The 27,751-nt window shown below is 46.2% G+C and overlaps 1 long non-coding RNA gene across 1 annotated transcript; it reads right to left on the bottom strand.

The window, feature by feature from the left end:
- On the bottom strand, positions 1–27,751 carry LOC140597945 (uncharacterized). The gene is made up of 4 exons (XR_012000019.1): positions 27,674–27,751; positions 23,523–23,693; positions 6,337–6,464; positions 1–162 (listed from the first exon to the last, which is right to left on the bottom strand). It is a non-coding gene; the product is annotated as an uncharacterized lncRNA (long non-coding RNA).

Raw genomic sequence — 27,751 nt, 5'->3', positions numbered from 1 at the left:
TGGGCAGAGACACAGGCAGAGGGAGAAGCAGGCTCCACGCAGGGAGCCCAAAGTAGGACTCAATCCCGGGTCTCCAGGATCACACCCCGGGCCAAAGGCAGGCGCTGAACCGCTGAGCCACCCAGGGATTCCCCTCAGTGTGCTTTGTTTAGGTCATGATAACTGTAAAAGAAAAAAACTGATAAATCAACGTTTGTCAAAATTTAAAACTTCCCATCAATAGAGACCGTTAAGAAAATGAATAGGCAAGCTATGGACTGGAAGAAAATATTTGTGAAACATAAACTTAACAGAGGACATTGGTCCAGAATGTCTAAAGAACTCCCACTTCACAATAAAGACAAAATTTTGAATGAACAATAGATCTCAACAGACGTTTCATACAAGAAGGTATGAATGGCAAATAACACATGACAATGTGTTTAATGTCCTTAAAACACAAATTAAAATCACAATGAGACATTACTACATGCTCACTGAAGTGGCTTAAAATAAACAGACTGACAACATTAAACATCAGCAAATACAAGAAGCAACTGGAACTCTCTTTTTTTTTTTAATTTAATTTTATTTATTTATGATAGGCACACAGTGAGAGAAAGAGAAAGGCAGAGACATAGGCAGAGGGAGAAGCAGGCTCCATGCACCGGGAGCCCGACGTGGGATTCGATCCCGAGTCTCCAGGATCGCGCCCTGGGCCAAAGGCAGGCGCCAAACCGCTGCGCCACCCAGGGATCCCGCAACTGGAACTCTCATGCGTTGTTGGTGGGAATATAAACTGGTGCATCCGCTTTGGAAAGAGGAATGGCAGTCTCTAAAACTAAACACACATCTATCCTGTGATTTAGCAATCAATATAAATGGGTCTTTTCCCAAGGAAAATGGAAACACAAGCTGTTAAAAGGACTTGTATATGGGGCACCTGGGTGGCTCAGTGCTTGAGCATCGACCTTCAGCTCAGGTCGTGATTCCGGGGTCCTGGGATCGAGTCCCACATCGGGCTTCCCATGGGGAGCCTGCTTTTCCCCCTGCCTGTGTCTCTGCCTCTCTCCCTGTGTCTGTCATGAATAAAAAAATAAAACCTTTAAAAAAATAAAAGACTTGTATAAAAATGCTCCCAACAGTTTTAGGCTCAATAGCCAAAACCTGAGCACAGCCCAGGTATCCATGAACAGGTGAATTGCCACACCAACTGTGGTATAGGCATCTAATGGAATACCACTCAGCAATACAATGGGATGAACGAACTAGTGTCACACGGTAACATGACTAACTCTCAAAAACAGTAGCCAAGTGAAAGAAGTCTTACCTTAAACACTCATTTTATTTGATTCCACTTACATGAACTTCTAGAATAGGCAAAACTCATCTGTAGTCACAAAGTTCGAAAGAGTGGTTGCCTCTGGGAAGGGCAGTAGGGGTGAGGATCGACAGGAAGTGGCACGAGGAAACTTTCTGGAATAATAGTAATGTTCTACATCTTTATAGAAGTTTGGGTATGCAGGCATACATTTGTCCAAGCTCAGAAAATGTACACTTAAGATTTTATGTTTCATTGTATAGAAACTTCATATCAGAAGAAAAAAAGGAAATACTGAAGTTTTTAAGTAGAAACTGGTTGATGCCTACAATTTACTTTTCAAGTCATGACTCAGGTACGATGGATTAATTGAGAAAGTATATATAGATGTGTGACAAAACAAGAGCTGTTAAATACTGATGGTTAGAATCTACAATTAGATGGTAGGCATACGGGTGTTCACGGTAAAATTCTTTCAACTTTGTATTTGGAAACAATCATAATACAGTGCTGGGGGCAGGGTGCTAGTCTAACCTGCAGATTCTCTTCAGTTGTTTGTGAGAGCTGAATGCTCTGTCTCTTAATATTCATATTAAATTATAAATAGGGAAGATCAAGGCTTGGGTTTGAAAGAATCTCACATCTGAATTCTCTTCCTTTTCAAATCTTGTTTTTCATACCTTTTTATTTTAGCAAACAAAAGAAGCCAGGAAATGGTTATTATGAGAGGAAGGGAGGGGGAGAGACCTGTGACCCTAAAAAGCCACAAAAAACTCCTACTGTAAAATATTGAATATCAAGAGCAAGCACACACTCCAGACTTGCAGAATCAAGAAATTAATGAAAACACCCAGACTGCATCCTCAGAACCACTGAGGAATGATAATTACAGACAGTATTTCTGGAGCAGACACATAACCTTGATTCCCAGGACACCCCCTAAAGCAGTCTAATAGTATGCTATTTGTGGAAGGTTTTTCCACCTTTAATAACAGAGAAATAATGTTAGAAGGAAAGAAATCCCTTATTTAGCCACTGGGGTACCATTACTGAGCCCCAGCTGAAGGCCCCCTTAAAAGCATCCATATGGTAAAAGAACATGTTTCCCCACGAAATCAAAACTGAGTACATCTGAGACTTCTGAACATCTTTTTTTCTTGGATCTTAAAATGGATTTGTGCATATTTGTGAAAAAAATTTTATGATGTGCTATCTTCCAAAGTGAATGGTTATTTATAATTCATAAAAGACCTGAGCACGGGAAAATTCTTCCCTTTTATTAGCCCTGTAAAGTTAGACCAGCTGATCTTTTAGTGCATATTACAGACATCAAATTCTCCGTATGGTTGAAGTTTCTCTCCTCGCACTAAATGCAAAGAGGCAGTGCTACTGAAGCTGTTGTTCAAAAGCTGGTGGGGTCCAAATCTCTTTTGATTAGATGTTAAATAAACAAAAAATCACTCTCAGAGCTAGTGTCTCAAGACACAAAAGGGAAAATACTTGGGATGCTAAACATGCTTCTTAAATCTTGCAGAGCCTTTGTAAAATATGACGGCATATTTTTTCATGGATTTTTTTCTTTTTTATTTTCAATGTCTAGCCATCATCTCTGGACACAGTTGCCACATCATTTCCTCTCAGCTGCTGCGGCTGCCTGTGAGTCATAGTACAGGTTCATGAGCAGAAGCGACTCAAGCAGGAGGGCATGGGCACCAGAGATTTGGACCCATTACAGGGAGTCCTGGTGCCAAGTGCTCCCACCCAGCTGTGCCTACAGCATCCCCACCGTGACATCACAGAAAGCGTTTTCCTTAAAAGAATCCAGCTTTCTTAGCTCACCCTGCCATGGTCACGTCCACCTCAATTACTAGCATGCCACGGACCCACATGAGACAGTTTCACGGCATTCTTAGAGACCTAAGCTCATTCTGAAAATAACACATGGTTTTACCTTCCTTGAAGTTCACCGCCCTCTAATATTCCAGATGAACCTTTTGAACCCCATGATAGAATTATCTGGAGATAGAAACTCTTTCTGGGGGGGCCTGGGTGGCTCAGTCAGTTGAGAGTCAGACTCTTGGTTTCAGTTCAAGTTATGATCTCAGGGCTGTGGGATCGAGCCCTGTATCAGGAGCTCTGTGCTCAGCAGGGGAACTGGCTTCCTCTCTCCCTCTCTCCATTTGAGCATTCTCTCTCTCTCATTCTCTCTCTCTCTCTCTCCCTGAAATAAATAAATAAATAAATAAATAAATCTTAAAAAAAAAAAAAAGAAAGAAAGAAAGAAACTCTTTCTGTAATCTAGCTTTTTCTCCCTAAAGTTTTCTTTACGTAATCTCTGTACCTGATGTGAGGCTTGAACTCATAACCCTGAGATCAAGAGTCAGATGCTCTTCAGACTGAGCTAGCCAGGTGCCCCTGTATTCTGACCTTTACCTTAACCCAAAATGTAGATGTCTAACTGCCAAATGCAAAAAGCCAACCCACTTACAGAATAGGATCCTTGGTCAGAAAGGATTGCCTCAGCTTGAAGGGACAGGGACGAGTGATACAAATGCTTTTTGAGAGAGTTTTGCACCATCTTGGGCTGCCTGACTCAGAAGATAAGAACGAGGAGATCTCAACCTTTTGACGATATGTCAGCAGCCCTGTTTAGAACCAGCAGTGGGAATGGAAAAGGCAATATTTATTCTGAGGGCCCTGACAACATCATCATTAAGTCATCTGTCCCCTCCTAAGTGGTTTGCATTTTACAGGATCCAGACGGAGAGAGGCCCACGAGCTATAATTCTAGGCATCTTTTCCCCCCTGCCGCCCTCACTCATATTCAACATTGTCCAAGTCCTGCTCAAAAAACAGCTAGAAAGATGACAAAACCAAATAAGCAATATGCTATCGTATTAGTTTTAATTTAACACCTTCACAATGTATTTCCCTGTCGCACAAATGAAATCTTTCTCAAGCCATTCCTTGTCATCACCCACCACCCAAGACCTCATCACATAATACAAATGTTAATTGATCATCTACTGTGTCCTCTCCCTCCCACCGCCCTCCATTCGTCCGTCCATGCTACAGATATTCCTGGAGGCCTCGCCACACCCCGGGCCCCACTGTGGATCTGAGACTAAATGATTTCTAATCCTTGCCCCTCGAGGGCTTTGCAGTCACACAGGAGTCCGTGGCTCCTCTGCCTTCGTGGAACACGTTTAACTTTCTGCTGTTACTTCATCAGGGCAAGAGAGCAGATCTTACTCTGCCCAGACCGTGCCCCGAGGTCCATGATCTGTGCCTACCCCATTTCCTTTGCTCACCACCACGCTGTCCACGGAAACTTTCTCTCAGTCTTGAGGAAAATGAAGTCTACGGCAGTGGTGGCAAAATGTCAGGACGTATTTCGGCCAAATACTCACTTTGTGCCGCGTATAGTGCATTTGATGTTTTCTCCCCTTTCTAGGCTACTGACCTCTCCTCCAGAACTAGGCCTTTGGGGCTACAACTCATCTGGCTGATTCACCCCCGTGTGTCCCTCAGCCCCATAATCTCTCTGGTCTCCAGAAATGAGTCATGGGATCCTTTCTCTGGGGAGGCCCTAAGTGTAGCTTCCTTATCCGACGTCCACCAGGCTGTGTCCTCTGACGCACTCTTATGCTTTTTGGGGAGTGGGAGGGTAACTGGATCGGAAGGAAGCCTCAGTTAGAGAGGACACCAGGCACCCAAGGCTTCCCTTTATGCTGCAATCAGCAAAACCTCTAACACCAGGTTTGTTTATGGCCCTTTGTAAACAGACCAAACTCCCTTGGCCAGTCCTCCTTGAAGAAGCTTCCATCCCCCAGGATAGGGGCAGGGCTGCTGTCTGTGTCTGCATCTCACCAAGGCCGGGCTCCAGGTATGCAACTGTGCTACAGGTGAGTCCAGCCTGGGCCCCCATCAGCCCCAGAGTCTGCAGAACCCAGCGCAGCAGCTGGGGCCGCCACCTGGGAAAGAGAACACCGCTTTTGCTGTGGCTAGGTTGGTAGGCATCTCCCCAGGGGTGATTAAAGATAGCCCCCCCTGTTTGTCTAGGGACCGGAAATCCTGGTCTGCTCCTCGGTCCCATGTGCTGGCACTTGGTACAGACGCCTGACCGGGCCCTGGAGTTCTTATTCTCAACACCCCCGAACCTTCCAGGTCAGGTTCCCCCTCACCCCTCGTTCATTCTCGCCCTGCACCAAGGGTGAACGTTTCTGGCTGGTCCCCCTCCCTGTGGTTAGGACTTTGGGCAGCACTAGCCCTGGGTTCCCCCAATCTCTTCAGTCTTGGTTTCCTTAGCCCAGAGGGTTTAACAGAATATGATGCCAACCACTTAAATGATTTTAAATTTCCTAGGAGCCACACTGTTAAAAGTCTAAAATAAACAGGCAAAATTAGCTTTTTTGCATCCAAAAAAAATTTTTTTAAGATTTTATTTATTTATTCATGAGAGACACAGAGAGAAGGGCAGAGACACAGGCAGAGGGAGAAGCAGGCTCCCTGCAGGGAACCCGATGTGGGACACATCCAAGGATTCCTGGGATCATGACCTGAGCCAAAGGCAGACGCTCAACCACTGAGCCACCCAGGTGCTCCTGCATCCAAAATTTTTAATTTATTTTAAGTGGCTTTATTGACATATAATTCACAAACAGTACAATTGAGCCATTTAAAATGAGTAACTGAGGGCACCTCAGGGCTGGCTCAGTTGGTGGGGTATGCAATGTTTGATCTCAGAATCATGAGTTCAAGCCCTATGTTGGGTGTAGAGCTTATTTAAAAATATAAAACATTTCTAAGAAAAAAATAAAATATATAACTGAATTTAAAAGTTTAAAATAAGTAAAAAATAAAAGATAATAAAAAAATAAAATGTACAACTGAGTGTATTCACCGAGCTGGGCAACATTGCCACAATCAATTTTAGAACATTTTCATCCCTCCATAAAAAAGCCCATACCCATTAGCACTCACTTTCCATTTCCCACCACCCTGTCCCCTCCAGCCCTAAGCAACTACTCAGGTACCTTTTGTCTCTATGAATTTGCCTGTTGGCCACGTCATATAAGTGGAATTATCCCATGGGTGGTTTTTTGCATCTGGCTTCTTTCACTTAGCATAATGTTCTCAAGGTCCATCTATGTTGAAGCATTCACTGTAATAATATAGTTTATTATTATTTAAATAAATGTATTTTATTATTATTTAAATAAGCATATTTAAATAAACTGATCTTATGTAAATAAAATGTAATATAAATATAATAAAATGTAGTTATATTACATAAAATAAAATAATTAATATAACAAATATATCATTTAAGTAAAATAGTATCTTATTTGCCTGGATCCATCCAAAATATAATTTCGACATGTAGTCAACTGAAGAACGATTAATGATGTTTCGAGATTCGTCTCTTTCTTTATTTTTTAAAAGATTTTATTTATTTATTCATGAGAGACACACAGACAGAGAGAGACAGAGACACAGGCAGAGGGAGAAGCAGGCTCCATGCAGGGAGCCCAACGTGGGACTCGATCCCAGGACTGCAGGTGCACACCCTGGGCCCAACCAAGGGAGGCACCAAACCACTGAGCCACCCAGGGGTCCCTAGAGAACCGTCCTTCTTATATAAACTCTTTGAGCTTTAGCGTGTGTCTTACATCCAGGCACATCTCAGACCAGCCACACTGCAAGCGCCCGGGAGCCGCGTGTGGCTAGTGCCTCCGGTGTTGGGCAAGCACAACCCTAGCCATAGACCCCTCTGTTACCCTTTAAAAACAACAGTTGTCTCTGTTGACCTCCACCCCATCAGCACCTACACCAGGGTTGACAGGTGGCTTTAGGATTCTAAGGCACACTCGGTATTGGGCGGCTAAATTCCCCTTTGTCACCCCCCCTCCCAAGGTCACATCCCCCCTGAGCTCCTGCTGAGATGGGAGCCTGCACACAGATAACATAACCCAGCTGCCCTTTCCCTTGCCCTAAGCAGGCACCAGGCCAGGATGATGTGTTTCCCTATGTGAAACTTCCTGCTGCAAAAAACAACAACAAAAACAAAAACAATAAAAAAACTTAACAAAATTTAACAAAAGAAACTTTCGTCTTTCTTTTTTAAAACAGGTCTGTCATTTCTTAATTTTCTCCCCAGTACATTTTCCAGCCATTGTTTTGCTAATAATAGCTCTAAGCACACAAATAAAGCTCACTGGTAGTGGTAGATTTGGGAAATTGCTACAAGCTTCCTGACAGCTTTATCCTGCTCCTGTCAGCCATTTCCCCCAAGAAAATGGACATTTCATCAGTGTGAGGCTGCATCTTATTAGTCTAGCTCATCGGCTATCACCTCCTTCCAGGCTCCAGAGAGAGAAGACGGAAGCCCCCAGCACTGCGGTCCACTGCCCAGGACGCAGGGATTTCGACAGGAAGCAGCACCTCGGTGAATCACGCGCATTATTCCTTCCGATGTGCCTCCGTCTGTATGGTAACATGTAAGTTATTTCTAAACATTCGTGATCCTTAAGACTGGCACATGGAAATGTTTGTGAAATTACCTCTTTGAAAGAAAAGCTTACAAACTTGAGGTTATTTAGTCTGCAGAATGGAACATGGAGGGTAGGTTTAACATGTACAAATTTAATAAAGGTCTAAGAAGAGCTACATCAGCACCTTTCCTATTTCTCCTCTGAGCCAGAGGGAGAGAAAGGAGCTGGAGAAGAGATGGAGGGTTGACTGCAGGAAGAATTTCTCTGGACCACAGTGCAGCCCTGGAGGATCTCACAGGAGGAGCTTGAGGGTTTTGGTGAACAGTCACTCCACTGACATTTACTGACTATCTTCTGGGGATTTCCTGTCTGCTGGCTAGCTCTGTCCCAGAGCTAAATCAGGAAGATTTCACCCAAATGCTTTTCTGGATTCTGGTTTTCCTCACAAAGGATTGCTATCTCCACCCCCGCACCCTCAAACTTTTCATCTTATTCTCGGTCACTTAGGAAGGGCTCAGAGTTCTGGAGATGACCTCCCCCCATCCACAAAAAACCCCCACAAAAGATGAAATAACAAACAAAACTTTGAAAATTAAGAGTTATTCTAAAAGTAGGAGATCTGAGCCACCACACTGGTGGAGCCTTGGGCGTCTTGATCAAATAGGCCACTTATAAAGCCAGTGGCATTCTGAGAAAAGCCGCAGCAATGGTAGCCAACTGAGGGGTTTGGTGACTCGCAGTGAGTTTGTTTATATTACCAAACGCCTTTTACTCAACTAAAACTTTCTTTGCCAGAGAAAATGGCAGCACCATTACCATTCTAGGAGTCCCTGCATTAGGCCTCACCCAACAAACCTCTAGGCTGTCTATCCAGGACATTTAAAACGCCCTGTGCCACAGGGAATGGCATGAAATTTCATCATATTCAGTGAGGCCCTGTTCAACGGTCTGCAGGGAACCGAGTCTCCTCGTGTGCACCTGGGTATGAGTCACTGACTCGGTGACCTCCGTTTGCAATCTGCTTTCCCACTGTAATTAATTTATCCTTCATGAGATGGAGGCACCTACCCCTTCTTAGGGACGCATGCCTGATTCCACATAACTCTCCAAGTACGTCTGTCATTTGTGTGGCAATCTTGTGTGATCCGAGCATCTCCGCTACTGCTGTCATTTTTAAGGCCATTTGAAACATCTTAACGGTCCTGGGTTTTTTTTGTTTTTTGTTTTTTTGTTTTTTGTTTTTTTAATTCTCCTCATGCTCATTTCCAAATGGAAGGAATTCTTATGAGGTAATAGGGTGGTGAGGGAGAGAAAGAGTTTGCTTTAGCTCCTGCTAGTTATTCCATGTTATGCTCCAGTGGGTTATTTGCATCTGGTCTCTATTTGTTAACATCAATGGGCTGTGTTCACATAACTAGATCGAATTATAAGAGGCCTTCCATTTTGAATGGTTAACTCTCACCAAACCAAACCGAACCAACCAACCGACCAAGTAAACAAACAAACAAAAAACAGTCTAAGCTAGAGATACCAGCCTTGAGAAACCTGTGCTGGAGGAAAAAAAAAAAGAATCTCTTAAAGGCTGTCACAAAGCCTTTCTGGTTTCAATTTCCCTTTTCCTTTTGAAACGAGATCCAGTACCCCCAGTACCTCCGCCCCGAATAAAGTTGCTGGGACTTGGCAGGAAATGGAGCAGCAGACCACCCAAGACTTGGGGGTGTCTGATGTGGAAGGGATAATTTAAGTGCAAACCTGAAGATGATGTCAAGGAGATGAGAATGAGTCATGGACCCTCAGCCTCTCATTTCTCCAAAGCGAAGATCCCTGGGTCGAAGCTTGCAGGGCCCTGCGCAGTCCCTTCCAGCTCCTACCTTAGCTCCAGGCGGTGCACAACCGAACCCTTTCGAAAGACCTCCAACGCTTTCAAGTTCTTGAGCAACGTCCCTGTTTCCGAAACTCCTCGGGCTGTCTTCTGTCAACACGCGCCTCCTTCCCTTTCACTCACACACATTTTCCTTATCACCATCGGATGTATTTTGTCCCTTCCAATAAAAAACCGTGACGTTCTGGAAGCCAGACGAGTCTTGCTCCACCTCGGTGTGCCCCGCGTGTCCATGCCAACACCTGGGACAGAGCAGTTACTCAATCCTCATCCCTGGGCTTTGATTACTAACTTGTTTTATTATCACCCCGGATCAAAGTTCTCTTTTCCATTGCAAGATTCTGGAGGGCAGGACCTCGATTAGTGAAAAGTGCAGGTGACTTCCTGCCAGGGTCAGCTTTACTGGCAGGCAGCCACATCTGGGGTGTGATCTGAGGGGTCTTAGAGACTCTCCTCCACCCCCCACCTTCTGAAATTCCACCAAAATGACACCTTTTCAAGTAAGGTTCTGAATCTCATTAAAATACGAATTCCCCCAGGACAGTAATGAGATAAGTTAAGTTATCTGCAGTTTAAGGTAGATCAAGGAAAGATACTGAGGCTGGGGAGAAAGAGACACCACGCGGGGAAGGCGGCATGGGAAGGTGGGGTGTCAACTGGCCCCATTCACACCTGAATCTCAATAATGTGTGATGGTGGTGTTGACATGACTTATTCTGCTTCCAGTGGCCCAACTCCTCCCACTCCTTATTTTTGGTTAGTATATGAATAAGGATGGGGTGCAAAAAGAGCACTTACTATGTGCCAAACAGTGATCAAAGCACTGAAAAAACAGTAACCTATGGTCCCCAGCACCTCTCCAGGCTTGGCCATATTATGATCCCAGTTTTGCGCACAAGGAAAACTGAGACATAGAGGCTTCCCAACGTTGCATAGACTGAAGGCAACAGACCCAGGGAAAGAATAAGAATTGAATAAGAATAAGAATAAGAATTGATGCTTTCAAATGATTAAGTTCCCTTCCTCATCCCTTTTCCCACATTTACGTCCCCCAACCCTTGTCAAAAGACTTACACTCCTTAATCCTAATGAATCCTCAGTGTGGGAAAGTGTTCCAGGTGCATGCAAATGTGCGTGGAGTCTAGTCTTCCTGAGAGAGGGGATGCTGCGTCCGTGTACGTATATGCCTTTTATTACATGTGTGTAAACTTACAACACATGCAAGACTTTTTCAGAGACTTCTTTTCCTCGAAGAGAGTAAGTTGAGAGAGCTCACCGAAATGCATCAGACTGAAGAAGGGCGACTTCTTGTTTATCTTGAGATCAGAAAAGTAAAGTAAGCACTGGGCCCCTGGAATCGGATGTGATTGCCCACTAACTGGAAAGAGCCCACGTGAAAGAAAAAAATCAGATCAGCCGCAGAGTGAGAGGTGGGGTGGCACCGGGCCCTGTTCGTGTTTGGAGGCTTCCGTCAAGCGGAAGGGGATGGGATCAGGAAATGGACTGCCTTGAGGACACCCTCTCGGTGCTGCTCATGGGCAACATGACCAGGGGATGCCCTGGGGCCCCCATGCCCCTGCCGCCCTCAGACAAGGAACTCCAGCAACAAGCTTGCCTGCCAGGGATGCCAGTGCTTCAGCCAGCTGCGGTCAAGCGGGGCCGCCCTATCCTTGGGCACAGAGGCCATTGAGATTTGCCTGCAAGATCCGCGCCGCTCAGAGGCTCCGCTGGGTCCTTCCTGGGATAGAACCTTACCTACCAGCATCAGAATTCAGCAGCAAACATCTGGGCCAAACATCTGAGCTTCCATTCTATTTTATTTTATTAATTTATTCATGAGAGACAGAGAGAGAGAGGGGCAGAGACACAGGCAGAGGGAGAAGCAGGCTCCATGCAGGAAGCCCGATGCAGGACTCGATCCCAGGACTCCGGGATCACGTCCTGGGCGGAAGGCAGACCCTCAACCGCTGAGCCACCCAGGTGCCCCTGGGCTTCCATTCTAAACTCCAAGCTTCCTCAGGAGCCTGAGGTGTTCTTACATGTCCTGTGACTTCAAAACTTTTTTAACCATCTTCACACACAGAGCTCATATTAAAGAAATAGCTCTGTGAAGCATGTGTCTTAAACTTCCAAAACATTGTCTTTCTAATCTAGGGACTTTGGATTGATTAATTTCTACGATGACCTGTGCGGAGAGTTGCCCAAAAGGATTCTTGCCTTTCATTTTCATCGCGAAAAGCCACGTTTTCCGTTCCTGTGCATGGGCTCGATGTGGTGAGATTTGTGGAGGCCTACAGCTGCCAGCAAAGCATTGATAATCACCGCGAATTTACTCGTGCACTTGTAGAAGATAACTAGCCTATTTTTCACTTTGAAAGGAACTCCGCTTTCCTAATGACCTTGGCTGGCAGCTCTCTGCAGTGCTAAGAAAGTGCTGATGCCTGCTGAGGCTGGCCATCCCCTGCTTTCTCTCATCCGCGCTTAGAATCAGAGAGACACTGTAAGGGATCGACCCAGGCCTGCCTGACGGGGCAAGGGAGATCTCACTGCTCGTACGACCCTGGAGAATATTTCATTATCCCTCAAGGTCTTCTTATTAGGTCTGTGTTGGAAGGTCAGCTTCTGTCTTCAGGATCTTTCATTTCTCTTTTGAAGTCTTATGTTTCGGGACCAAGTCCTTATCGCCTTATGCCCGGGGAGGGCTTTGTGTTTCCCATGTCGCTGAGTGACGCTACAGCTCTCGGCATCTCTAACCTGGGTACTCCACTCACACCACGTTCTCCCAGTTAGGTCAGATGACTCCTCCTCCTCCTCCTCCTCCTTCTACAAGATTTTATCCATTTATTCATGAGAGACAGTGAGAGAGGCAGAGACACAGGCAGTGGGAGAAGCAGGCTCCCTCCCTGCGGGGAGCCCCATGCAGGACTCGATCCCAGGACCCCGGGGTCACGCCCTGAGCTCAAGGTAGATGCTTACGGCTGAGCCACCCAGGTGCCCCAGGTCAGAGTTCTCTCAGAGCACTGTGACAAGGGCTGGAGAACTTTAAAAGCCCTCCCTCGAGGGAACAGCTTCTTCCCTGCAAGGATGATGAATAAGATTGGTGACTAGCCCTTGTCTCTCACCTAACGTAGTGCTGTTTGAATACCTGGTGTTCAGCATCGCCCTGCGCACACAAATACCCAAGGTCTCGGGGAAACTCTGACATAAAGAACCGATAAGGTGGGTGAGCCTGCGGGGGCATTTCCCCAGGTCACTAGGACCTCAGGATGTGGCTGCCATTCTGTAGCAAATCTGCACAGGAAAGCAAACAGCGTGTCACCATAGGATGGATCTTAAATACCTCAAACTTTGGGCCCTCAGAGATAGATGCGGGAGAAGGACCAGAGCCAGGAGTAAGGGGTTTTAGAAGCTCCAGGCCTCTTTGTCCTTTCCGGGGCTCTGGGACAGCTCAGACACCTGTGGATGATGCAGTCCTACTTTGCCGGTTCCTACAGCCAGGACTGGATGGAATGTGGTTACATCAGCAGCCGACGGCCGGCAAACCTCCCTCTGACAGGTAAGGTGCACGAAGACCATGACAGTACTAGGAATGACTATTAAGGGGCTTCACAGCAAAAGGAGGCATCCGTCACCCCTGTTGCTGGCCCAGGGGTAGGAGATAGGGCCTATGGGGGAGCAGCGCTGGCCAGAGTGAGGCCTCTGGACCCAGGAGAGGCCCCTGATCCCTGGCCGAGTCCTGCTCTGCCTTGCCGGGAGAGCCAGGGAGCTCTGGCCCTTGGAAGAGCTGCTCTCTCCACTTGCAAGCAGAGGCAGGGCACACGGGAGGGGCACTGGGAGGCTGGGGACTGTGCTCAGGCAAACGTGAAACTCAAGCTTTGAAAGCTAAGCCCCAAATCCAAACACGCTGTTACGCAAAGTGTTCGCAGATTGGCTCGCGTTTGATTCTCGTATGAGGTTACTCGTTGGCATGTGCTGAGTAATTCCCTGGCATGCCCAGGGCTCATCAGTGGCATTCTTTCCCGAGCAACCACTGGACCAACAGCCTGGCTCAGGGAGCGTGGCCCAGTGCCGTCCAAGAGGCTAGCTTTTCAATGAAACTTAAGGCCCACGGTCCTGATTTGCCGACGTGACCTTGCCTGCTTTTCCATCTCCCAGGATGAACCAGTGGGCTCTTCCATTGAGTGCCTGACAGACTTGAGGAAACATTTTGGGGGTTGCACATAACCGTTGAAGTGAGGAATATTTGTCTGTCATCAGCTGAATGAGAAAAGTTAAAATCCTGGCCAGAGCTCTGGAGGCCCAGGGAGATGGCATCTCTCACGGGTGCGACATTAGGCCAATTACAACGCTCAGCATTTTCCCAACGCTGTAGGTTCAGAGCTCTTTGCGATCAGTTTGTTTCTTTAGCTGAGTTTCTTAAACACACACCACCCCTTGCGGAGCTCTCTGGGCCTCCACCCAAAAGCTAAAGGATACAAAGAGGGAGAAGAAAAGAGAGCAGCCGGCTCTACCCAAAGAGAGAAACAAAGCCAAGCATTTCAGCGTTTCATTATTCTCCAAAAGCCTGTCAATACTTACAATGGGAGAAAACTGAGAACAGCCAAAATGTGCAGCAATACAAAGTTGGCCACATGTAATATGGAAAAAGAAGCAGTCATTAAAATGGTGCTGTAGATTGTAGAAGAAACTTTAATGACATGGAAACATATAAACAGTATATTGTTAAGTGAAGCCAATTATGGGACAGCACGGACAAACGTGGTTACATTTTGTAAATACGTATGTCTAGTTCTACGTGATATCCATGTATAGAAAAAAGACTGAAAGGATATAAAATAAAATGTCAATTGCAGTATTTCTATGTTGGGCTGGGTTATAAGGGATTTTTTTTTCCCTCCAAACTGTCGACGATGAATGTGTTTTCTGTTTACATCTTTAGTACTGTTATTCTGATTATTGAATAAAACATGCTCACAGTATCAAGTTCAAATGACACAGAAACATATAAAGTAAAATTTCTCTCAGTCCTGCCCACAAGATGATCCCTGCATATACAAATTGATATTTTTTACAATTATTCTAGAATGTTTATTCAATGGAATTGCTTCTAGTTCTTCAATTTGCCTTTTTTCACTTAAAATATCTGGGACATCTTCCCAGGTAATGTTTCTTTCTTTCTTTCTTTCTTTCTTTCTTTCTTTCTTTCTTTCTTTCTTTCTTTCTTTCTTTCTTTCTTCTTTTTTTTCTTTTTTCAAGTCGATCACATGGGGCCCTGGAAGGCCAGAGGGGATGGGAGCTACAGCCACAAGCCCACCAGAGTGAGGGTCTCTCCCGGCCGCTGCAGAGAGGCAGAGGGATGAATGGGCCTTGGCTCCCAGAGCTGACAGGGATGTGGAAGGGGACTTAATTTAATCCGCCCACCGAGTGGTGAGAGCCGAAGGTCCGGAGACCAGAATCTAAGCACTGGAACTGCATGCCAACGCTGTGTGTTTTTACCGCACCATACTGCTCAGTAGAAAATAGATACTAGTAAGTACTTTTCAGATAGCTCTCACCTTGCTAAGCTTTTGTTGCAGCCTTAGCATCCCTCGAGGGAACTGGGCAGGTTCTCTCTCTCATTTTCACCGATAATACTAGTGAACACTTGCTAGGCACTAAGTGCCTGGTTCTAAGCTAAGCTACCTGCCTAAAAGATCTCATACAGTTCTTGCATGAATTTTCTGGTAGGTCCCATTATTGTTATTATTTTAGATTTTATTCATTTATTCATGAGAGACACAGAAGGAGAGAGGCAGAGACACAGGCAGAGGGAGAAGCAGGCTCCCCGCAGGGAACCTGATGCAGGACTCGATCCCAGGACCCCGGGACCATGACCTGAGCTGAAGGCAGATGCTCAACCACTGAGCCACCCAGGTGCCCCCTGGTAGGTCCTATTATTATTACAGATGATAAAATGAAGACCCAGCGAGACTGAGTCACTTGTCAAGGGTGGCACAGCTAAGAGGTAGTGGGGCCAAGGCATAAACCTACGTCCAGCCCTAGAGCACTGCTTTCAAACATTACACCGGGTTTTGCAAGCTTAGCACTCCAAGTCCTCGCAGAGAACAAATTTGGATTACTCTTCCCTTCCCCCTCGGCCGTTTTCCAGTCCTTCTCAAACAAAGTGAGACAGGAATGACATTAGACAACGCAATCCGGTGTCAGGCAGGGTTCAGGGGCCCCGCTCAGCGTTCGGGATTCTGTGCCAAACGCCAGGGTCAAAACAAAACAAAACAAAACAAAACAAAACAAAACACCCAGTCCAACCACCGCTATTCTCACAGTTGGCAAAGGAGTCACCTGGCAGTTTTCCTCTAGGGATCCTGCGTGTCGCCTAGAAGGTGGTCAACTGCTGGCTCCCCCGTATTTTTGTCTCTTATGTAAGCGTGCACTCGTTTCAACCCAGCCAGCACGTTTGCACTTGCAGGTAAAGCAGATCTCCTTCCCAACCAGACACACAATACGCACTGAGTCATGTGTGGAAGGCCCACACAATGTTTGCATTGTGAGCAGAGCCCCCAGGGCCCGGGCTTACAGTCCTCACGTGTGTGTCACCCCGCAGAGGGGCCTGCCCGCTGTTGCAGCTGTGGCCTTGGCACCCAGACCGGGTGCCCCTGTGCTCCCACGCCCCCCGCAGCCCTTGGAGCCCGTGCTCCAGGCATCTCCACCACGGCCTTCTTGATCATTTATTCACCTTCCTCTTTCTTCCCCCTTGTGGGTGCCCTCCCTCCGCACCACCCCTGCTCCCTGCTTCTGTGAAATCTCTCTGCCTTATCTCCTCACATCCTCACTGCTGTTCCCTGTAGCTCCAAGCCCAGCCCCTTTCTCTTTCTCCCATTCTCCCCAGAGCCCCTTCTGTGTCCCCAGCCCTGCCCCACGCGTGAGGTTACCTCCTGTCCCCGGCCCTGGCCTCTCTCGGTCACTTTTACAGCCACCCTCGACAAGCAGGTTGGCGGTGCCATCCTGAAGGTGCAGATGATTCGGTGCATGGGCCCTGCTGCTTGGGCAACCTGGCACTGCTGCTTACCGGCAGGGTCAACTCCAAGAAGACATCTGGCACCTCTCCATCCCCTGCTCTCTGCCACTCAGACGGGATCATGAAAATGCCTACTTCTCAGAACCGTTGCAAGCCCCTCATTGGGTTGTGTAGCTCCAGGATTTGGTTTCCAGACCCATGTGCCTTACTCGGTGAGTGATTGGGGCCAAGAAACTGAGCTTCTCTCTGCCCCCAGGGTCCTTGCTTATGATATGAGAGTGCTAAGAATAGGACCTACCCTCTTGGCACATTGGGACAATTAGTTAATAAACATAAAAATACCTGGAATAGTGCCTGGAACACAGGAGCCTTCCCCCAAAGTTGTCCATTGTGACGCTTATTCATGGATCTAAGGGGCTTAGGAGGGCTGCTTAGAATAGCCAGCGACTCTCAAGAGGAGATAGTTACCCATTTACTAGAAATTTTTGTTCCTCTTGTTCTCTGCTCTTTGGCTGCCCCTCTCCTGGGAAGCCTGATGGTGACCATTCTGCTCAGAGTCTGCTTTCGTAAGAGCTGTTCTCTGCCTTCTGCACCAAATGAAAACCAAGCCGTAGAGAAGCCCGGCCTGTAAACGTACAGCTAAAGAACTGAAAGAAAAAGAAGGGAATGATATGGCAGGTTTTCTATTATAGTTTTACAGGTGGAACACAGCATCTACCTCAATACTTTGGTGAAACACCTTTTGCAAATCACATCATATTTAATTTCTCTCCTGAAGTGAGAAAATGTATATAAAGAGCTTAGAGCAGGGCTCGGGACTCCATAAAATCGTAGCTCTTATTTGTTTCATTTTCGTGAGTCTAATCGGGCCCCGTTATAGGAAACTCAGAAGAAAAAGTTAAGAGGGAAGAACTTTCCTAAACTAACCACCTATGGCCATGTTGTACTCTCAAGTTTTAATGCACCACGAGAACTCACATTTTAAGAGAATCCTACTGAGAATAATTTCAGAAAGTGAAGTTTCTTTCCAACAGGAGTTGGGCTCTTCAAGATTGCAAGATAAGGATGTGGCCGGGTGGTAATAGGAGGAAGCTCACATCGAGTATCACCTCCTCAAGTGATACCTCCTTCAGGAGGTCTGAACACTCTCAGCATCCCTCGGAAGATATTCTGGACATCCGTGTCCCTTCCGTTTATATTTTCCAAGAGAGAAACTATAGGATTCATTCATCATCAATCAACTCAAAGGACAGACTACACCCCCAGCTCACCTCAGAAGTGGATGAGTTCACTTTTCTCAGAGGTGAGCCAGGATTGTGAGATACCAGTAATACATATATGAAGATTAAGGCCCATGATCCCTTTTTTGTGAAAACAGTGGCCACCTTTGTATCTTCTGTGGGAGCTCAGCTTTTCCATTGAGGGGATTCCCTTGAAGTGTGGTGTGTATTCTGGGATAGCTCTTCGGATTTGGTGGAGCCTTTCTGTTCTGTGCCCTCACTGCCCCCTTCCCATCCACACTAAAATATTCCTCATATAAAGCCACTTAGAGCTTTTCCTTCACAGGAAGAAAGAATATGAATATAACTAAGAAAAAACTTTCAATTTGGAGAATTAATTGAAACTCCGTAGAGTCCTGCGTGCTAACGGGCAAAAGAACTTCACAACAGCAGTAAAACTGTCAGTTTTTAATAATAATCTGCATTTGTGTGGCACTTTGTCATTTGTGAAGCATTTCACAAGTCACTATAATATGGACTCATTTGTTTACTTATTCTTTCAACACCAGGACCGCATCGTGACTTTTACAGGCCCTAGGAGCTTTTGCCTTCATGGACCCTTCCTACCATTAAAAATAACATTTAAATAGTTTAATAGATTCCTGTGGCCCTAAAAAAAAAAAAAGCCTTCATTTTTCTGATAGGAAGAAAAAAAATGAAAACCAGTTCTATTCTAACAGTTCTTTTTCTTCCGACTTAAAAAAAAAAAAAAACCTAAACGTTTTCAGGGCCCCTTAAAAACTATTGTGGACCCTGAGCCTCCTGCACTCAGTGAATAAACCAGCCCTGCTCCTCAGCTTGGACCAGATGTGGGCTGGGGCTTAGAGATACGAAGAAGAGAGGATATGGAGCCCAGCTGAGCTCTCGGGCAAGCAGACCTGCAACCAGGCCAGTACAGTGCCCTGCAGTCAGGGCTCCCAGGGAGGCTGTCAGTGGGGGCCCCCAAGAGCTGGTTCCTAACTCCACACGGGGTGGGGGGACAGCTCCATAGAGGCAGCATCGCTTGAGTGGCTCTTTAAGAGAGCATTTTTCAGCAATGTTGTGTTGGAGGCCCAATTTCAAATTTTAGATTTTCTCGCAGGCCACTTGAAGAACTGAGAAGCAGACACACTGGACCAAAGAGGCAAGTCTCCCGGAATTGTAGGAACTTGCTGTTCATCTCAGTATATGGCAATATAACATGATTTTATGCTCTGATCAATACTCAAGATTTGATTTTGCTCCAACTGGGGAGGGGGGTGCATACTGATACCTCAGGGTCAGCTGACAGTGTCAAGCGGAGCAGGTCCTGTGGCATGGGAGGGAGGAGGACCCTGAGAGCCAGCCCTGGGAGGCTCAGCATGTCTAGTAGGTTCCAGGGGAAGACCACGTGCTCATCGGGGGTTGGGGGGTGAAAAACCTTTCTTTCCTCATTGTATGAAAGACCGCAGTCAGGGCTGAAAATAATTTTTCTCAGGCCTGGGAAAAAACAAAAAACAAAACCGAGGTGATAACCAGTTAGCCTCTTTTATGAAAAAATTTGTGTTTTAGACATCAATCAAATTTGGCAAATTTTGTCAAATCAAATATGACAGTTGGTTGCAAAGTGTTCAAGATACACCAACTGCCAAGCTACAGTCCTGAAGTCTACTACCGTCGGAATAATAATAGCAAACACTTAGAATGGCGCAAGGACCATCCTGAGAGCTTTATATGGGTTTTTACTCTTCATCATGATCCTACTAAGTGAGGGTTATTATCATCCCCATTTTAAAGATGAGGAGACTGAGACACAGAGACTTTGGATATCCTGCAAGCTGAGATTGGCATTGGCAGAGCTGAGAGTCGAATGTAGGCATTCTAGATCCAAGATGTGCCCTGTCCAGCACAGAGCTTGGGCACCTGTACAGATGCCTCTTGCACATCCTCCACCATGTTGGTTGTGGCCACTGGTACTGGGTCAGCCTCCTAGAGAAGCAACTTGACAGCATCTGACTGAAGGCCCTTCATCTGACCCTGCAGAATGGCATGGGAACCCGCTCAGCCCACAGAAGCAACACAGAAAGCCTTAGAGAAGTTATGACCCGTGGGGAACATTGACGTCGGCAAATAGGGAATGGGGACAAATGGTTCAATCCCAAAACAGATTTCATAAAACTTCTTAGGTGGTCCCGCAGGAACAAGCAACCCATCACTAGTAGCAGCGGAGGGGTCACCAAATAAAATGTAGGATACTCAGTTGACTGAATTTCAGATAAATGACAAATCATTTTTAACTAAATGTTATGTCCCAAATATTGCATGGCACATACTTATTGCAAAAAACTCTTGGTTGTTTTCCTAGAATTCAAAGTTAAGTGGGGAAAAATAAATAAATAAATAAATAATTAATTAATTAAATTAATTAGATTATTAATTTTAATTAAATTAAAAAAAACAAAGTTAAGTGGGGGTTGGTATTTTCATTTGCTACATATAACCCTAAGCGGTAGCCAACTTGACATGCACGCTCATACAGCCCACAGGCCCCTGCTTCCTTCCCTACACGGTTCCTCTGTCTCCCAACCAGGCGCCTGGAATCTCATGCACAATAAAGAACTTGCACCTAAGCCTTTGGCTCAGCCCCAGCTTTCTGGGAACCCAGACTCCAACCCCCTTGGGCAAGGATTTTGCCGGGTGGTGAGGTAGCCATAATGCTCACAGCCATCCTGTGAGAGGCATCGTTGTCATCATGATGGTACCTAGGGTCCAAATAAGGAAACTGAGGCTCAGGAGGCTCCATCCATTTGCCAGGACTCATGCTCAGCTGCTCCAGCTCTTAAAAGAGAAGAATTCTCCACACTATTCTTGAGACACATGGAAGCATTATCGGAATGAGCACTAATTGGTTTAGACAACCATCGACTCATTTAATAATGAACTCTGTTTGTTGAAAGAAGCTCCCTTGGCCTTGCACAGTCAAAGGGATGAAATAACCTACGCACCAAGAGAATCCGTCTCAAAGCAGCCGTAACATCAAGATGCCCAACTTCTCCTGCTTTGTGCCAGTTGGAATGATCAAAGGGAAAACATGAAGTTTTCGACCTCAGCTCCTCACAAGCAAACCAGCAGCACATTATTATGCCTCTGTATAACTAAATATAATGTGTTCATTCCAAAAGGGAGGACTGATTGCCAAGAGAGAATTTCAGCAAGCCTTGAAATTATATTTGCCTTTAACTCACATCAGAAATGTGGTTCCCTTTCCTGGTAGCCTCCTAACGAGCTAAAAATATAGATATAAAGTATCAGCTTGAATGATTAGAGAAAAATAACAACGTTAGAGAAAAACCGTGCCAAAGCACTTGTACCCAGTGGGTTTACGCAGGAAGGAAACCTCCTTGCAAACCTCCAAGACCAAAGCCAAACCTGTGGAGCAAATAGGCCTAAAATGAGGAGGGAGGTGTGGACCTTTCTACACACACTCTAGGAAGTGGACCCTCTTTCTTGTTCCTCTTTGTCCGCTAGGATCCTTGCTATGGGGGAAGGAAGTTACAAGGAACGAACCGTCTTGTGCAGGTGAGAAAAGTCTTTCTCTGCAGTGTTGCTGGACTTGCTCCTGGAATGAGCATGCGAGCGGAGGCTCCGGGGAGGCTTGTTCTTGCAGCAGCCCAGAGAAGCAGGTGGATTGGATGGCAGGCTCTGATGACCTATGGCGGCTTGCCCGGTCCCCTGGGCATTCCAAGGCCCCACCTTCCACCTGGCCCGTGACCTTCGACCAGGGCCCTGTGGCCAACACGAAAGTGGAGGAGGTGGGGGGAGTATAGGTATCAGGCTGCCGGGGCCCAGGCCACAAATGAAAGAGTCACTTGTTTCCATTCCTGGTGCTCACTTGTGAGGTCCTGGGAGCTGCAGAACTGGTATTTCTCCAAATCCTGGCAGCTCGTGTGGCTATGTAGACAAGCTGTACTTACAGCTGTACATGTGTATGCGTGGTGCATGGGAGGCAGCAGCCTGGCTTCGGGTCCCAGCTCTGCTGTTGACTCCCTCCGGGAATTCTAGGAATGCTTTTGCCTCTCAAGAGCCTCAGTTTCCTTATCTGTGAAATGGGACAGCAGGATCCCTGGTGGTGCTCGGGCAGGATCCGGGAGTGAGGTGCAGGGCAGGGGGCTGCTAAGGAGGCAGATGGCAGGCATCTCCTATCATCCTCCACACCCCCCCAACCTGGAGTCAGCAGAAACAATCCCCCTCTTCTCTTATCTGTCTTATGTTGTGTACATGCACATAAGATTTTCTTTGAAAAAAAGGTTTCTGTTGCTTCTAAAAACCAATAGACTAGGCTCTCTCTCAGTGACCTTCTGAATTTATTATCCCATGATTCCATGATTCCAAAACCAAAGTTCAGACGTGGCCTTTTTAAAGGACTGCGTGCTCCTTGGGAGGGCGAGACGTGATGATATGGGTTGAGATATTTCTGTTACTGAGACTCTTCTGTAGCCTCCCCACGGGGACGTATAAAGTTTCCAGAGCCCAAGACCCCTCCTTTGTTACACCTGATAAAAGCTCACATGTTAATTATTTAGCCACGGTGCCAACTGGAAGGAACATGGTTGTATAATGAAACGGCCTTGAAAACATTTCCGTGTGTAACATACGGCTCTTGCAATTTAAACATATTTTTTCTTCTTTCCTATCAGCAGTTATGTTATGGACTGGGCTCAGCCGGCTTAGCAACAAAGGGCACCGGATTGGTGAATTATTCATGTAATCTACATTTCCTGACTGCTGCGGATAATTGACAGGTGTCATGTCACCTTTTACAAACGTCCCACAATTAGGGACTATATATCAACGTTTGACTTCGAAGGAAAGCTCCCCTTCCAAGCCAGTTTCATATTTTATTTACAGCTTGGTGGCGTTTTTGACTTGGCTGCCTCTTTCTCTCACTTTCGATTCCAAGCCTTTTGCTCCACTTAATATAACCAGGAACATTTAAATAATAAGACTCCCTCTCAGTTTGCTAAAGGCAGTCACTCATTGCTGCCGTGTTTTATTCATTCAGCCATTATGGTAGTCAGTTCCTTGATTTAAGAAACCTAGGATAAAATGCAGCTGTAAGGAAACCATGATATAAATCTGTTTTTATGACTTGTTTGGTTCACAGGGAAAAAAAAAAGTAAAAGCAAATCTTCCCAGGGTTCTGACACAAGTTGTAAACTGTGGGGAAAGTTAGCTAGTTAAAGAATATGATTTACTTCATAGGAGCGATGGAACATTTCAGATCTCCACCAGAGTGGGAAGTTTTTCTAGCATTAGGAATAAAGCCAAGGTGAGTTCTATTTAGGCCCGGCGAGAAAAATCCAGGAAGGAAAGAAGCCTGGGATTGATCACCCTGAAGACTAACGAGAGGACAGAGCCAAAAATGAAACACATTTAGTGAAACAGAACCTCCAAAATCCAACTGAGGCCTTGCCCACCAACCAACCCTAGTGGGTGGCAAGGCTGAAAGCTGGGTCAGCCCATCCCGATCCCAGCGCGTGTGCTGCTCACAACGCCACGGATCACTCTTGCTACCTCTCTAGTATCCACTCACCTCTTGTGCTGCCGCCAGTTACTTGCTGTTCCTTGGGAGAAGTCACCTCAGTCTGAGTTCTGTGATTCGTTTGCAATGATCTCAGGGCCTACTCTAGGGGTGAGCGTGACTGCCCAGGTCCATCGGTGAATCCATTTACCCAAATGGATGCTGCGGGTATGGCCGTGTGACCTAAATCAGACCAGGGAGACACAGTAAGTCCCCAGCACTTGTACAGGTGTTCCTGGAAGCGATCTCTCTGTCCCGCTAGACTGGGTAAGGCTGTGAGGTCTGCAGCTGCCACACATACGCTCCCATGTGGAAGAGGCTGGAGCGACAGGGAGTGGCCGGGAACCCCATCATGTGATACCCGAGGGTGAAGCCTCCGACACACAAAAAACTGAGCAGAGAGAGCAAACCTTGGTTAAGCAAACATATCTTTATCTTCTAAACCAGGACAACTTGGAGAACGAAACAGGGCAAGACATACGCCGAACTGGGTAGGATGCAGGAATAGGAAGATCCTGGGCAAACAGGAACATGTGGTCATCTTGCTCTACGATGGCGTCATCTGGCCTGCTGGACTGGGCCTTGCCCCTGGAACAGGCCAGCTGAATGAAGCTCGCACTCTCCTGGACCTTTCTCGTTTAGGTGACAGTGAACTCACTCCATTGTTGAAGCCGATGGGAATTAGGAGTTCTGTAACTTGCTTTCACTGACACAAATATGCTAGCTTCCTAACTGGTTCACTTTCTGAAATCTTGTCCTATATCATATTTGAAGCTTGCAGTTAAAGGTAATACTTACATTCTTCCATCCCAATAAACATTAAAACTTTATATTTAATGTTTTATGTCAAATAATAGAAACTAACACTTGTAGAACCTTTACAGTTTGCAGGGGACTTCCACGTTAATTGTCTTATTCACACTAATCCCCTTGTACAATAAGTATCCCCCAAGGTTCACACGGCTCACGGGGCATATATGCAGTAGTGACTTTTGGCAGAGGAAACCCCCCCGCCACACTGAATTTGTTTGCCAATTTCTGCGGTGTGACTATTCTGACAAGGGCCAACTTCAAGGCATCCACCTGACCTCACTGAATGTGGAGTTGGGGAAGAGATGCATTGGCTCGAGAGAGCTGCCTCCTGTACTCCAAGACTTCTGACTCTATTTCTTAAATTCAGCCTATTTTTTCTGTTCCAGGTGTTCGGTGGGAGGCAGTCAGTTCTGAATCGTGGTCTCTTAATGATGGCGGACGTGCCTCAGAGCCAGTGATGCCAATAAGCCTTTAAAAGAGAACTCCTCAGAGCAGAGCTGCAATGGCCAACCCGGTCCAGACCCTGTGTGTTTCCTGAGCCTGTCTGCCTGATGCCTGGCCTCAGCATGAACCTTTTCTGGGACTGCAGCATTTGCAAGTCTTCCCCACTTGGATGTGGCTGTGAGCCTGCACACCTCCTAGCCTTTTGGCTCTGCTTCTGCTTATCCTGTATCTGGTATAGGTGACTTATCCAGGCCTTTTGCTCCTTTAGGGCCACTATGCGTAATAAAGGTACTGCCTTCCTTTACCCCAGAGTGAGAAGCCAAGGCCTTGGGATGCCTTGTGTCCTAGAGTCCCGTGGGCTGGCTCAGTGAGAACTCCTTGTGCTATTCTCTGGTCATTCTGAAGGGGACACTTACAAAGCCTGTTCCCAATTATGATCTCATTTGGAGGCACTGACTAGATGGTGTGCTAAATGCTTTGCCTCAGCAGAGAGAGCTTGGAGGAGGGTTGAGTCATGTGAAAACCCTAGTGGCAGCAACCTAATTTCCAGTCCTGGGGCTTAGGGGAAATTAGCCTGGCTTTATAGGGCTTGCCTCACAAGCTTAAACCTACTGGCTGTGAGCAAATGCCACAATAACCTTAATTGTCAGAAAGCATGGAGCCATTGAATTGCATGATAAAAATAAATGTGGATCTTTGACATCCAATATATGTAAAAACTTGAGAAAAAGAAAGTCTTCTGGCAACATTGCAACTCAAATATTTGGAGACCGCTTTTCTTCTTTTTCAATTTTTTTTTTCTTTTTCAATTTTTTATTTAAATTCTAATTAGCTAACATAAGTGCGATGTTGGTTTCAGGAGTAGAATTCAGTGGTTCATGCCTTCCATAAAATACCCAGTGCGGAGACCACGTCTCAGTTGCAACTGCTCTGTCCTCCAGTGAGCTGGGAAGGAAGGGAGCAGTACTGCCAACGTCTGGTCCTGCTGTGGTGGGTTCTCCATTGTCTGCTCTTGGAGGAATCATTTAGGTTTCACTCATGGGTAGGTTTTCATACGTATGCTTGATCTGGGGCCATGTCAGAGCATCTGAGCATTGCCTTGGAACAACTTAATGAAGCAAGTTGATGGAGAACTGGAAAGCTGCCCTCTCTCCAGGCTGCCCTCCCGCAATGGCAGTTCCTGGGGGAATAAAGGGTCCTTTTCCACAATGATTCAAACCTGCAAGGGGATTTGTGTCCCCTCCAGTTTTTCCCATGGAGGAAATTACGGGGACTGTGTTTCGTATTGCTTTCCCGCATGCAAAGAAAATACAGTTGCGGTAAATCAGCCCAAACTTTTTTTTTTAGTATCAGGATGAATATGTTCATGCAAAATGCAAGGAGTGTAGAGCATAAAGCCATCGTGAAGGCCACAGTCCTAGTTCCATTTCTGAGCTTGGGATCTGGCTGCAGGTCTGATCTGACAAATGGCAGGAAACAATCCATTGCTGTTTATAATGAGTTAGATTGGTACAGAGGGCTAAGGCTGTAAGAGTTCAGAAGAACTGGAAAAATCAGAGAAGAATTTGGAAAGAAGGGGAGACTTAAGCTGGGCTCTGACAGCTGGACAGGAAAAGGAGGACATTCCAGCTGGGTAGAATGAGAGCATTAAGGGCCACTTGGTGGCATGAGTGCCAGGGGGGGAGAAGGGGGTGTTTATGCTAAAGTACCATTAAGCAGCTGGGTTCTCCCATAGAAAGTAAGCAAGAGGTTTACCGAATAAGCTTCTCAGTAGAGGGGGTGTGAACAGCTCATAAGGTTAAGAATTAGAGGACCCTGCCATAAAAGATACTGTGACTCAGAATCATACTTCTTGGAACATCCAGCATCCACACATAGATTGAAAAGTCCTTCTGATATTTTCAGCTGATGAGCAAACTGGATTTTGCACAACTGGCTTGAGTGGTTATGTAGCCGATGCTGTCATTAAGACAACACCCCGCCCCCCAAAGAAAGGAAACATTGGCAAATCTGTGAATTACTTAAAATTTTGCATTCTTTGTGACAGGTATTCTAGGCCCCAAGAATACCAAAGTCATGAAAATGAGAAGCATTAGGGGTTTAAAGGTCTCCTTATTTCTGAAAAGCCTGAGGTGGCTCTGAGAAATGAAAGACAGCGGCTGACATGGTGACTTAAGAGATGTCTATTGTGGTGGAACCCCCATGGGGTCTGCATTTCCATCAAGCTAATCACCAGTTCTTCTCTTTGTAGGAGGTGGAGTGACGGAGAGCTTGGGATCTCTCTATAGCACGGTAAGTCAGCTTGACCATGTTTAAAGTTTAAAAAGGCTCCATGTCACATACAGAGGCAGGCTGACATGCTGCTCCCATTCCATCCGGATAGACAGGCCTCGTGTGGGGAACTGAGCCCTGGAAAAGGAAGCGTGTGTGGAGACAGGGGGCTTGTCCCAGGCCCAAGTCAGGTCAAGGAGCCAGAGGTTCTATCCAAGGCAACTTGACAACGCGGAGAGCCCCAGTGGATGCAAATATCAGACCACAGGGCCTCACGGCAAACGAGCTCCACTGTTTGTAAGAAAAACAAGCGAGCCGTTGGAGGAAGTAAGGGAAGCTCCTTTCCCAAATATTAAGGGGTTTTTAATACGGTATTTATTTAGAGACAAGGAAATGGGAATAATTGGCCCTTTCTGTTGGCTACTTTTAAACTTCTGCTCCCAAACATCTTTCTAGGAGACAACACTTTTTAATATTTTTGCAAAAACGTTAAAGCCCAAAGTGATCAGGTCAAAACTTTACAAGTGAGCAAAAACAGGAAGAAGGGAAAAATGCCTGGACACACAGGGAGACTCTTGGCTGCAAACAACAAAGGTTCTGTTAGGTTTCCTTGGAGAAATGGGAGGCTTACTTACCGGGAGAAGACACGTGGAGGGGAAGCAGGTGCGGAAGCTTCCAGGAAGGACGGTAGGTCAGGCTCCTCGGCTCCCCCA

This window comes from Vulpes vulpes, chromosome 2, assembly GCF_048418805.1.
Source record: "Vulpes vulpes isolate BD-2025 chromosome 2, VulVul3, whole genome shotgun sequence".
Classification (NCBI taxonomy): Eukaryota; Metazoa; Chordata; class Mammalia; order Carnivora; family Canidae; genus Vulpes; species Vulpes vulpes.
Note: the sequence above shows the minus strand (reverse complement) of the source record. Positions and strands in the feature narration are given on the sequence as shown.